The sequence below is a fragment of the Salvia splendens genome, chromosome 20 (genome assembly GCF_004379255.2).
Source record: "Salvia splendens isolate huo1 chromosome 20, SspV2, whole genome shotgun sequence".
NCBI lineage: Eukaryota > Viridiplantae > Streptophyta > Magnoliopsida > Lamiales > Lamiaceae > Salvia > Salvia splendens.
The window spans coordinates 3541761-3554938 of record NC_056051.1 but is presented as its reverse complement, the minus strand read 5'-3'; the positions used below and the strand labels follow the sequence as shown (position 1 = coordinate 3554938).

General features: G+C 42.9%; 2 pseudogenes; one reads left to right on the top strand and one right to left on the bottom strand.

Moving 5' to 3' along the window:
• Positions 1–2596, bottom strand: LOC121782784 (annotated as a pseudogene).
• Positions 2597–2690: 94 nt separating this feature from the next.
• LOC121782783 lies at positions 2691–11639 on the top strand (annotated as a pseudogene).
• Positions 11640–13178: the final 1539 nt, after the last annotated feature.

The following is a 13178-nucleotide window of genomic DNA, read 5'->3' as shown; positions in this document are numbered from 1 at the left end:
CTAAGGCAATGGCATGGGTGGTTTCCATTTGCTAAACTCCACCAAATCTCTATTCACCAAACTTCCATCATGCAACCAAAAACGTCTCTGCTGACTGATGGAATTGCCTCACTTTCTTCTCAAGTTCCCCAAGAATTCCACTGAAAGCCGAGCATGGTTCTGATTCTTGAGCATACACCATAAGCACCTCACTCACTCTCCGACCTCGGGCGATCATTTCTTCTATCTCCGTATCTGTGAGAAATAAATCTTGTTAGACGATAGTAAGAGTGGTATCCCTGAGAGAAACACAGAGTAGGCAAGTATGACCTGAAATTGATTCCAAGTAATCCAAAAGTTGTGTCCCTATCCGAGTGGATGGCCATTTGATTGATATCTGAGAGTAGTCGACTACGTCCTGGAAAGGCAGCTCCACCTGATCGGATAGGATAACTGGGACACACTCCTGTTCCGTGCAAAACAACCGCAGTAATGAGCTCCAGTAGTCGTATGTTTATACATTAGACACACGCGGAGCAGAAAAGTGTTTATACGAACCACAAAGAATGACTCATAGAAGCGAAGCGTCCATGATGACTCTCCACGTGGAGCAAGGCAGAACTTTGCATTTCGCAGATGTAGAAAGTAATCAGTCTTCCCAAGTTTTTCTGGGCCACTGAATTTCAACATTGGAGATTCCAACTCTTCACAGGATCAACATGCATATCTTTCGATGGAATAATTGCAGTGATAATAGAAGCATGATTCAGAATATTAAGAGCATTAACAATGGGACGCCCTAAGGCACGCCCTATGCATCGCCACGTCATCATTTTTATCCTCCTATCCTCCCACCTGCAGTAGGGCGCCCTAAGACGCGTCCTATATGTTTTACTATTATTTAGTTAATTAATTTAAATGTTTTCAAATATATAATGCAAACTAATTAAAAAACACAACGAGTAGCTAAAAACCGACGAATACTGCATTGATTAACAAAAGTTACACGATTCAAGTTGGCTAATCTACGCAATTCCCAACTCCCGGCGCAGCTCATCGATCAACCCCTGGAGGTATTAGGCTTTGGCGGGGTCCGTACACTTCTCGAGGGCCTTGTGCGTCTGCAACAACGTCCGCGCCATCGAGGCTCTTGCCAACCCCACATACGCGGCGGCCGCCGGGCTCGGGGTCGGGGTTGGGACCGGGAGCGGCGATTGGGTGGCGGCGGTCGAGGATGATGTCGTCGTCGCCTTCCCCTTGTTCTTCGCAGCCTTGACGCCTATGGGACGCCGGGAGGACGTCGGCGGCGGCGTCGGCTGCGCGGCGGGAGGGGGTGGCGGATCGGTTTGGAGACGGCTCTATGTCAGACAAACCATATGATTCCGTACTGAATTCGGGATCGTACTGCGTGTTGGCGTCGAACGGCCGATATTCGTCGGGTTCTGTACCCGGCCAACGCACATCACCACTAAACATCGGACTATTGGGACTTGAATCCATTTCGTAGTAATGAAGATGTGAGTTTCGAGAGTGGAATCGTGAAATGAAATGTTACAAATGAAGCAGGGGTAGGGGGTATTTATACAAATTTTTCAAATTTAGCATTTTTAAAAAAAATAAAAAACGCGTGCCATCGTCCGCAGAGCCCATAATGCTGCTCGATGGCGCGGACGATAGGCCATCGTCCGCACTTCTTCTGCGCCCGAAGCTTAGGGCGTGGGCGTAGGGCGTGCCATCAGGCGCCCCATTGTGGGTGCTCTAAGAAACATAGTAACAAAGTGAAGCTTCTCAGCAGGAATGAACACAAGTTGCTCTCAGATGAGTGTTTATTGACACTAACTATAACCACGGTGAAGTCGACCAGGAGCAAGAATTATGTGAAAGTCAACTATTCTCTGGATATATCCACAAGTATTATCAGAATGAATGGAATTTATTGTAAGTGCTAGATCAGGGTCGGCTTTCTTAATCAACACTATTGGCATATTTATTCAAGTTTGGCCAAGATTTTCTACTAAGTATCAACTGTCAAGAACTCTTCTCATTTTCCTTTTTCTTTGAGGTCAGGGATTATTTTCATCCACATATTGTTTATGAGCATAGATGGGGGTGCAAGGATTTCGAATAATTAAATGAAATGTGAAATGCCGGTATATAAGTTTGGGGAGAAATCTTTTGACATCTAATTAAGGAATACTATATCCACTGACCATTCAAGCTACTGATAGCCAGTACCCCTTCCATAGTTTTTTTCCCTATGGATTTTTTATATTGATGATGGTAAATATTAAGAAAGATCCGATCAGAAAGAAGAATGGAAGATGTACCTTATCAGGGTATTCTTTTGCAAGTTCTATCAATCGAAGACGACCAACCTTCCCTTGTGCTCGACCTAAGTAATTTGCCAAATATTTCCTCCTCGATAAAGGCAAAGGATCAACAAGTCTAGGCTTATTAATTGTCATCCCATCATCAATATGATGGGATGTTACAAAAATTACTTAAGATTTTCTTTAACTAAGGTGGAAAATTATGTACTATAATTCTAATTCGAATGCAAAAATATAGCTAACGTGCCAGAGAGGAAATTTAGACATAGCAATATAGCATCACACATACAATTGATTTATTAAAAATATAAATAGGAGATTTGTGATAGGAATATCCACCTAATTAGATTAAATACTCAACAAAAAAACAAAAAAGCATTCATGAGGCTGTTAGCCACCTCTCGCTCACGTATTTAAATCATGCAAATATTTCATAAATTTTCAACCCAAGTATTCTCCTATCTTCTTCTTCCCTGAATTGTTTTTTGACAAAAAGTATACTAAATGAATACACAGAATTTATGTTTGTTGTTTCTTGTGTTCCTTTCGTTATTAATCAATATCTCACAAGGGCAGCTCAAAATCGGATTTTACTCCCAAACATGCCCTAATGCGGAGTCCATCGTCAAATCTGTTGTGAGTGAAGCTACTCTCGAAGATCCAACAATGCCCCCTGATGAATCCGCGAATTTTTGGTGGTAGTAAATGCAGGAAAGTAGAGATCACAACACAGAGATTTACGTGGTTCGATTTACTGAGGTAAATCTACGTCCACGGGAAGAAAAGAGAGCAGAGTTGTATTGCTTGATCTGTTTTCTACAGCTTACAAATACAAGCTTGCTATATGATATTTTCTCTCTAGAGTTGGTGAATCCTCTATCGGATCTAAGTTCCTTTTATATATAGAACTGAGATCGTGGCTTGCATCACCACCCTAAGTCGTGGAGGTCACGGAGGTCATGAGATCCTGCATGGCCACTAATTAGGCGGTGGCTTACATCATCAGTAATTATGTCGTGGATGTCGTGGAGAACTGAGAGCCTGCATGGGTCCACCACTAGATAGATCGTGTCTCCCAGTTCGGTATTGCCGAGCAGCTTTTGCCGATGCTGAGAGTAGAGCTTGATGCCGACCTGAGGGCAGAGCTTGATTGGTTGGCTTTTACCGAGCTGTAGGCTGAGGCCGAACTCTTTGGTTGTGCCGAACTGAACTCTTAGCCGAACTCTTTGGTCATGCCGAACTAATACTCTTTCTCGGGCTTTGTGCTGGCTTGTTTAGTACGTACTCCATCACTACCCCCCCCGAAGAGCGAAGTGAATCACTTCGGCATCCTGGATAATGGTACGGGGTAAGTTGATGTTTGTCCTCGGTCTTATGAAGTGAACTCTTCTTTGACCAGACTTGGTCCTTGGTCTTGATGAAATAAACATCTTTGACCGGACTCGTCTTTGGCCTGATGAAATAAACATCTTTGACCGGACTCGTCTTTGGTCTGATGAAATAAACATCTTTGACCGGACTAAGCTTGTGTCCTAATTTGGCGAGTTTTATCGCTCGGATCGGACTTTCCGTTGTCCTAATTTGGGGATCGGACTTTCCCTTGTCCTAATTCGGCGAGTTTTATCGCGTGGATCGGACTTTCCCTTGTCCTAATTCAGGCAAGTTTTATCGCGAGAATCGGACTTTTGTTGCAGTTCGTTTCAGACGAAGTGCTTGATTTTTAAGCCGAATTGTGGTCTTGTATCCTCTTTAGAAGCTTGGACTTCACAATCGTTGGCTTATTGCAGCTCGTTTCAGACGAACTGCTTGTTTAAGCTGAATTGTGGTCTTGTATCTTCTGTAGAAGCTTTGACTCTCAATCGTTGGCTTGTACATGTTCTAAGAAGGGGATCAGCCTTCGAAGAACAAGATACCTCAGTAACATTTGTAAGAGACGACACGCACAGAGACAGACAAAACACACAGACAAAACGCACAGAGACAAATAAAGACCAAGCAAACCAAAGAAAGCACATTGACCGAACAGGACTCAAGACTGACTGACCGGACTGTCTCTTACAAATGGAACTTTTTGAGGTTGGAAATGTGCCATGTTCGGGGTACCTGTTCTCCTGACATGTGAGCCAATTTGTAAGACCCTTTGCCGAGGACTTCTGACACCCGATACGGACCTTCCCATGTGGGTTCGAGCTTGCCCAGCTTTTCTGCTCGGCTTACTTCGTTGTTTCTCAAGACGAGATCTCCCACTTGAAATTGCAGCTTCTTCACCCTTTGGTTGTAATACCGGGCTACTTGCTCCTTGTACTTGGCTGCTTTTATGCATGCCAATTCTCTTTTTTCTTCGGCAAGATCTAGCTCGGCTCTCAGTCCGTCGTCATTCATTTCTGAGGAGAAATTTAGAGTTCGGGGACTGGGTACGCCGATCTCCACCGGAATTACGGCTTCAGTGCCGTACACCAGACTGTACGGAGTTTCACCGTTGGAGATTGTGGGTGTAGTTCGGTAGGACCATAGGACTTGAGGGAGATTTTCTACCCATTGTCCTTTGGCTTGTTCTAACCGAGCTTTTAACCCTTTCACCAGGATACGATTTGTTACCTCCGTTTGTCCGTTTGCTTGTGGATGAGAGACCGAAGTGAACCGCTGTTGAATATTCAGCTCTTGGCACCAATTCTTGAACGTCTTGTCGGTGAACTGAGTCCCGTTATCCGAGATGAGGATGTGGGGTATGCCGAATCGGCACACTATGTTCTTCCAGACGAAATCCAATGCCTTCGAGCTCGTTATCGTAGCTAATGGTTCAGCTTCCACCCACTTCGTAAAGTAGTCCACGGCAACGATTAGGAATTTCATTTGCCGAGGAGCTTGAGGAAGTGGTCCCACTATGTCTATGCCCCATTGCATGAAAGGCCAAGGGCTCTGCATAGTGGATAGATCGGTCTGCGGCATCTTTGGGATATTTGCATGGATTTGGCACTTCGGGCAGGTCTTGACGAGCTGCACTGCTTCTTGTACCAAGGTTGGCCAATAATATCCCCATCTCAGAACTTTTTTAGCTAAAGCTCTGGCTCCGATGTGGCTACCGCACGATCCTTCATGAACTTCTCTGAGGATGTAGTCCGTCTCTTCTGGTCCTACGCACCGCAATAATGGCTGGAGGTAAGACTTTCTAAAGAGGACTCCTTCATGAAGTTCGTACCGAAGTGCTCGGCACGTGATCTTCCGAGCTTCTCTCCTATCCTCGGGCAATTGTCCTTGATCCAGATACTGCAAGATCGGCGTCATCCAGTTCGGCGAGCTGGATACTGAATGTACCTCGGCTTCATCAATGCTTCGATGCATTAATTCTTCCGCCTTTGAGCTCGGATCTGAGGCCAACTTACTTAAGGTATCTGCTCGGCTATTTTCCGCTCTGGGAATGCGGATTATCCGAAAATAGGAGAAACTTCGGCTGATGCTTTGCGCTTTGTCCAAATACTCCTTCATTCTCTCGTCACGAGCTTCACTTGTACCCAACATGTGATTTACTATGACTTGTGAATCACAATGGACTTTGAGAGATTTGACGAGCAGACTTTGCGCTAACTGGAGTCCGGCCAGGAGGGCTTCGTACTCGGCTTCATTATTAGTAGTGGGGAATAGGAACCGAAGTGAGTAGGTTACCTCGTGTCCGTCGGGAGCGACAAGTAAAATACCAGCTCCACTTCCCATCTTGTTTGAAGCTCCATCTACGAATCCGCTCCAGCAGTCCGGCGGCTCTACTTCGGATTCCAAGGGCTGTACTAGTTCGGCATTGGCAGAATTCTTCTGTTCGGCAATAACAGGAATTGCTTGATCGAACTTTGCTTCTGCAAGAAAATCTGCCAAGGCTTGTCCCTTGATAGCTTTCCGAGGTAGATACTCGATTGAGTGTTCTCCCAGCTCTATGGCCCATTTGGCGATTCTGCCTGATGCTTCTGGTTTGGTCAAAACTTGCCGAAGAGGCAGATCGGTTAAGACGCATACCTTGTGAGCGTAGAAGTATGGCCGCAGTCTCCTTGCTGCATTTACTAACGCCAGAGCAATTTTTTCCAGAGGTTGATACCTTGTTTCTGGACCTCTTAATGCTCGGCTTGTAAAGTAGATGGGAAACTGCTTTAGGCCTTCTTCTCGTACAAGCACCGCGCTGATGGTTTGATCCGATGCCGCTAAGTATAAGAATATTACTTCGGCTTCGGTTGGAGCAGAGAGAATAGGAAGCTCGGCTAGATAACTTTTGAGCTCGTCAAAGGCCTTTTTCTGCTCGGCTCCCCACTCGAACTTTGGTGCCTTTTTCAACACCTTGAAGAACGGCAGTTGCTTTTCGGCTGCTTGGGAAAGGAATCGATTCAGTGCGGCTAGACATCCGGTTAGCCTTTGCACGTCATGTATGGACTTCGGCATTGCCATGTCCTGAACGACTTGAACTTTTGAGGGGTTTGCCTTGAGTCCGTCCTTTGAAACCCAACAACCCAGAAACTTTCCCGAATCTACCAAAAAGGTACACTTTTGGGGATTAAGTTTGAGGTTGGCTTTCTTGAGCACGTTGAGAGTGGACTTGAGGTTGTCTTCGTACTCCGAAGTGCTTTTGCTTTTGACAACTATGTCGTCGACATACACTTCAACCTGCTTTCCGATTAGGTGCCGAAAAAGCTTGTCTACCATCCTTTGATAAGTGGCTCCGGCATTCTTTAAACCGAATGGCATCTTTTTATAAGCGAAAATGCCGAAATCGGTAATGAAAGCTGTTTTCGGAGCGTCACTCTCATCCATCAACACCTGGTGATATCCTTTGTATAGATCAAGAAAACAGAAAATTTCGAAGCCGATCAAAGCTTCTACTTTTTTATCTATATTCGGAAGGGGATAGCAATCTTTAGGACAGTGCTTGTTTAGATCGGTAAAATCTATGCACATCCGCCATCCTCCTTCCTTTTTCTTGATCATGACAGGATTGGCCACGCACGAAGGATATTTCACCTCGAATAGTACATCCGCTTTTAGTAATTGGCGGACTTCGTCATGGATGACTTGGCTTCTTTCTGCCGCAAAGAGTCTTTGCTTCTGTTTTACTGGCCGGATTGAAGGATCAATATTTAACCGATGAGTGATTACCTCGGGGGGCACTCCGGTCATGTCCAACGAAGACCATGCAAAGACATCTTTGTACTCCTTGAGGAGCTGAATGGTCTTTTCTCGGAGTAGAGGCGTTCCTGCGAAGCCGATCTTGACCGTTCTGGATGGATCGTCATCGTATAACCGAACGGTCATTGAGTTCGGCTCTGAAGTGACTTCGGCCATCTCGCTTGCCTCTGACTCCGGTTGCTGTGATTGCTATGCTTGATGGTGCCGAACTGATTGCTCGGCACTTTTAAGCGCAATCTGCAAACATTCTTTTGCTCTCTTTTGATCACCTCGGATGACCGCTATCCCACCTTTAGTGGGGATCTTGATGGTGAGGTGATAAGTAGAGCAAACGGCCCGAACTGTGTTGAGCCAGTCTCTCCCCAGGATGATGTTGTACGGGGACCGAGCTTTTACCACAAAGAACTCGATCATCGTATTGGAGCTTGTAGGCGCTTTTCCCACCGTGATCGGAAGGCTGATAATACCTTCAGGGCGGGTGTCTTCCTGGGCGAAACTTTTCAGAGGAAGTGGAGCCGGACTGAGCCGAGCTGGATCCACTTCCATTTTATCAAAACATTCTTTAAAAAGAACGCTGACTGACGCTCCTGTATCCACAAATACTCTGTGGATCAGTTTGTTTGCCACTCCGGCTTGAATGACAATAGCGTCTTGGTGAGGAGAGATGGCCGGGACGGGATCGGCATCTGAAAATGTAATCACTTCGTCTTTCTTCAGCCTTTTATGTTTTGGCTCCTCTTGATTGGAACCTCTGCGTTCTGCTTTTAGGGACGACTTAGTCTTCCCGGCAGGGAGAGCATCAATAGTCAGGATTACTCCATCATATTGCGGCTCGTCGTCGTCTTCGGGATCCTCATGCCTTTTCGGATCCTGAGGATTGCAGTTCGCACCTCTCTGTCTTTTGTTCTTTTTCGGCTGCTTGCTTTGGTATTTTTTTAACGTTCCTGTTTTCACAAGAGCATCAATACCTGCAGCCAAATTTCGGCACTCCTCGGTATCATGACCGTGGGCTTGATGGAAGGAGCAATATTGATCCTGAGGTCGCCGCGCGGCTGATTTCGTCATCCGCTTTGGTTTTTCGAACATATCGGCATGTAGTTCGAAAATTTCCGTTCTTGACTTGTTTAATGGTACGAACTGAGCGGGCGGCTTCTCAGGATTGAGCCGTGGCCCCAATCTGCCTTGTACCGGTGCCCTTTGAATTCTTTCAAAAGGAGTTCGGCGAGGAAGCACCTGGCCGCTTTGATCGGGCTTCTTTTTCTCTTCTTGGGATGAGCTGTCTAAAGACCGTTTTCGACGGTCTGCCTCATCCGCACGGGAAAACTGGTCCGCAATGTCCCACATTTCTTGAGCTGTTTGCGGGCCGCACTCCACGAGCTTTCTGTAGAGAGCTCCGGGCAGGATTCCATTTTGGAATGCCGAAATGACAAGTAGATCATTGAGATTATCTACTTGTAGGCACTCCTTATGGAATCTCGTCAGGAAGTCGCTGATCTTTTCGTCGCGACCTTGACGTATAGAAAGCAGCTGAGCCGAGGTAATTCGGACTTCCGCTTTCTGAAAGAACCTCCTATGAAAAGCATCCATTAGATCTCGGTAGGATCGAATGCTGTCCTGAGGAAGGCTGTCGAACCACCTTCTGGCGTTCCCGATGAGCAACTCGGGGAACTGCTTGCACATGTGGACCTCATTGAGACCCTGGTTCGCCATATTATATTGATAGCATCCCAAGAAGTCATGAGGATCCACTAGCCCGTCATAAGTCGTTGACGGTATCCGGTAGTTCCGCGGCAAAGGAGTTCGGATGATATCGTCCGAGAACGGAGTCTTTAATGCTCCGTACATGGCGAACCCGACATCTCTTCGGTACGGAGGAGAAGGAGTTCTCCTGTGATTCCGGTGCCGAGGAGAAACAGGAACATGTCGGGGTTGAGGATTCTTCTTCCTGGAAGACACGGCACTACTGCGGTGGTGACTTTCATGTCTGGATGAGGAAGGAGAATCTACCGTTTTCGTCTTCGGCTGTTGGCTCTTTTGCAGGAAGGTTAAGAACTCCTCCTGCTTCTCAGCCAAGAACAGCTTGACAGCCTCATTCAAATCAGGCTGCTGGGAAGACTCGGTGTGTGGACCTTTTGAGCGGCTTGTTCCTTCACCGTGAGAACTGGATACAGACTTCTCACGAGGCTGCTTTCCAGGCCTATGGGCTGCTGGGTTAGCTTCCTCATGGTCATCACGGACGGAGGCACGGGAGTTGTGCGATCTGGCATGCATTTTTTTTTTTTTTGTAGTGGAAAAAGGGTCAAAAATTCGCTTTATCACAGATTTGGTTCTCTGATTCCCACAGACGGCGCCAGTGATGAATCCGCGAATTTTTGGTGGTAGTAAATGCAGGAAAGTAGAGATCACAACACAGAGATTTACGTGGTTCGATTTACTGAGGTAAATCTACGTCCACGGGAAGAAAAGAGAGCAGAGTTGTATTGCTTGATCTGTTTTCTACAGCTTACAAATACAAGCTTGCTATATGATATTTTCTCTCTAGAGTTGGTGAATCCTCTATCGGATCTAAGTTCCGTTTATATATAGAACTGAGATCGTGGCTTGCATCACCACCCTAAGTCGTGGAGGTCACGGAGGTCATGAGATCCTGCATGGCCACTAATTAGGCGGTGGCTTACATCATCAGTAATTATGTCGTGGATGTCGTGGAGAACTGAGAGCCTGCATGGGTCCACCACTAGATAGATCGTGTCTCCCAGTTCGGTATTGCCGAGCAGCTTTTGCCGATGCTGAGAGTAGAGCTTGATGCCGACCTGAGGGCAGAGCTTGATTGGTTGGCTTTTACCGAGCTGTAGGCTGAGGCCGAACTCTTTGGTTGTGCCGAACTGAACTCTTAGCCGAACTCTTTGGTCATGCCGAACTAATACTCTTTCTCGGGCTTTGTGCTGGCTTGTTTAGTACGTACTCCATCACCCCCTTCTCTTCTCCGACTTCATTTCCATGACTGCTTTGTTGAGGTCCGTTTTCGCGATTTCACTTTTTGCATGTAAAATTTCATTTTTGGACAATAGAAAAAATATTGGTAGGAGCTCTCAATTTTACTTGTTTATCTCTCAAATTCAATTTAATTTAATTGTTTTCAACAAATAAAAAAATTGGTAGGGGCTTAAGCCTCTCCGCATTTACTTTACGTGTGTCTACATCACATGCATGTGATTAGGGATGTGATGGTTCAATCCTGATTGAGGACGGAGCTAACTCGGAGACATGAAGGCGTAAGAGGTTTTGAACAAATTGAGAAAGCGAAACAGGAGATTGAAACTCAGTGCCCCGGAGTTGTGTCATGCGCCGTCATCGTCGCCATGGCCGCTAGAGATGCGGTGGCTCTGGTGATATTTATGATGTCATTTATGCATACTCTTTTATATTTAGAGGGTTATTAATAGAGTGTGTGAGGAGACAGTTTGAAATTTATGGCAAAAAGGTCATATCATACGTAATAATTTAATGAAATTAAACCAATATTATGACTTTATTTTATTTTTAGGCCGGATGGCCAAAATATGCAGTTGAATCTGGGAGAAGAGATGGAAGAGTTTCGTCCCTAGAGCTTGCAAGTGACATGCCTGATGTTAATGACTCAATTGAAACTCTGAAGTCTAAGTTTAATTTGTCATACTCAGCGGTATAGTTCTCGTACTAATTATTTTGTAGCAATTTAGATCTACATATGCACTAATTTATATGCACTTGTGCATTATAGGAGCACATACGATTGGGACAACTGCATGTTTCTTTATGCCGAAGAGGCTATATGAGTTCAATGAGACAAATGATTCAGACCCTCAGTTCAATCCTAAATTTTTACCGGAGTTGAGACGAATGTGCCCAAAGAATGGAGATATTAATGTCAGAATCCCTATGGATCAAGTGACTAAGGACAAATTCGATGATCAAATTATGCGAAATATCAAGAAGGGGTTTGCAGTGATAGCATCGGATGCTAGATTATACGATGATCATTTGACCAAACAGGTGGTGGATTTCTATGCCGCAGGCTCGCAATTTGCACTAGATTTTGCTAGGGCGATGGTGAGAATGGGTCGGATTGGTGTGAAGTAGGAATCAAATGGGCATATTAGACGAACTTGTAGTGCATTTCATTAAGACATTGGTTTAGAGTGATGCAACGCATAGCACTTTGTAATCAAATAATAAGAGTTATGAAGCCCATATAGAGTTGGGCATAAAAAAGCTCATATTGTTATGCATCTATGAAGTTGTAATTTGGAATATATGATTTATTCTGTATGTATTGAATTAATTTCAAAGATTAAATCTAATATAGTACTACAGATAAATTAGTTCCATGTATAGTTACAAAATAAATCCATAGATTAAAATTTTTAAATAGGGAATGAAGATAAATCTCAATATAAATGCGATAAAAACTCAAAACATTATGTCCACGAACTTAGTTTTCCTATTCTACAGGTACAACTTAAGAAACTCTAAATTTGCAAGACAAATCAAATCAAATAAATGCTCAGAAAGGAATCCACCTTGATCATCCGAGAAGATTAAAAAGTGTTTTAATTATCACTAAAAATGAACCAAATTTGTTAAGAGTAGTGACAAATTAACAAAGATTGTATATACAAAGTTGGGGTATATTTGTCATTTTCTATCATTTGCAATGATTAAGGAAGTTACTTATTTTAATTATACTTTAATTTTACATTATAACCCTCATGTCAATTGTGGAATGGACTATAATTCATGAAACCAAACATCAAAAAGAAAATACTTAAATTTTTAATAAAAATATTTAATTTCAGAATTTAAACAAATATTTTACATCATGTTTTTTTATAGTTTTAGTAAAAATTATGAAAATAAGTTAATAGAAAAAAACAGAGAAAATATTGATGATTAAATTAAAAATGACTAAATAAAATTTATTTTTAAAAAAGAATATTATAATATAGTATATTATAATATTATTTGAAGATATATTTTGATAGTATATTACTCCAATATTTCCACTTTCCTTCAATACTCAAAGTTTTTAATTATAAAATAATAATTCTTATAAACTTATTTTCATAAATTTATTTAAATTATCTTTTTATTCCAAAATTTTATTATATACAAAATATTTTTGAATTTGGATCCCGTATATACATTGTATTTTATTTCACTTTCTTCAACTATTTTAATATGTGTGATTTGGATATAATTTAAAGCTTATGATTTCAAATATTTTCTATATATTATACAGTACATGGAGAAATATGCAAAGAAAGGTCAATATATTATCATTTGGTGCTATTATCCAAATTACATGAATGAAGATTTAATTATCTAGTACTATATATTTTGAATACATAATTAATTACACTTGAAGAATGTATCACGAGCATATGGGGTCGCTGAGTGCGACGATCTTCAATAATCGAAAGGTCAATATATTATCATTTGGTGCTATTATCCAAATTACATGAATGAAGATTTAATTACCTAGTACTATATATTTTGAATACATAATTAATTACACTTGAAGAATGTATCACGAGCATATGGGGTCGCTGAGTGTGACGATCTTAAATAATCGAATTACCTCTATTATGCTAATCACAAAATATTTTATAATATGAGTTTAAAAATTATAGAGATTTATTATATAATTTACAATTTATCTGGTAG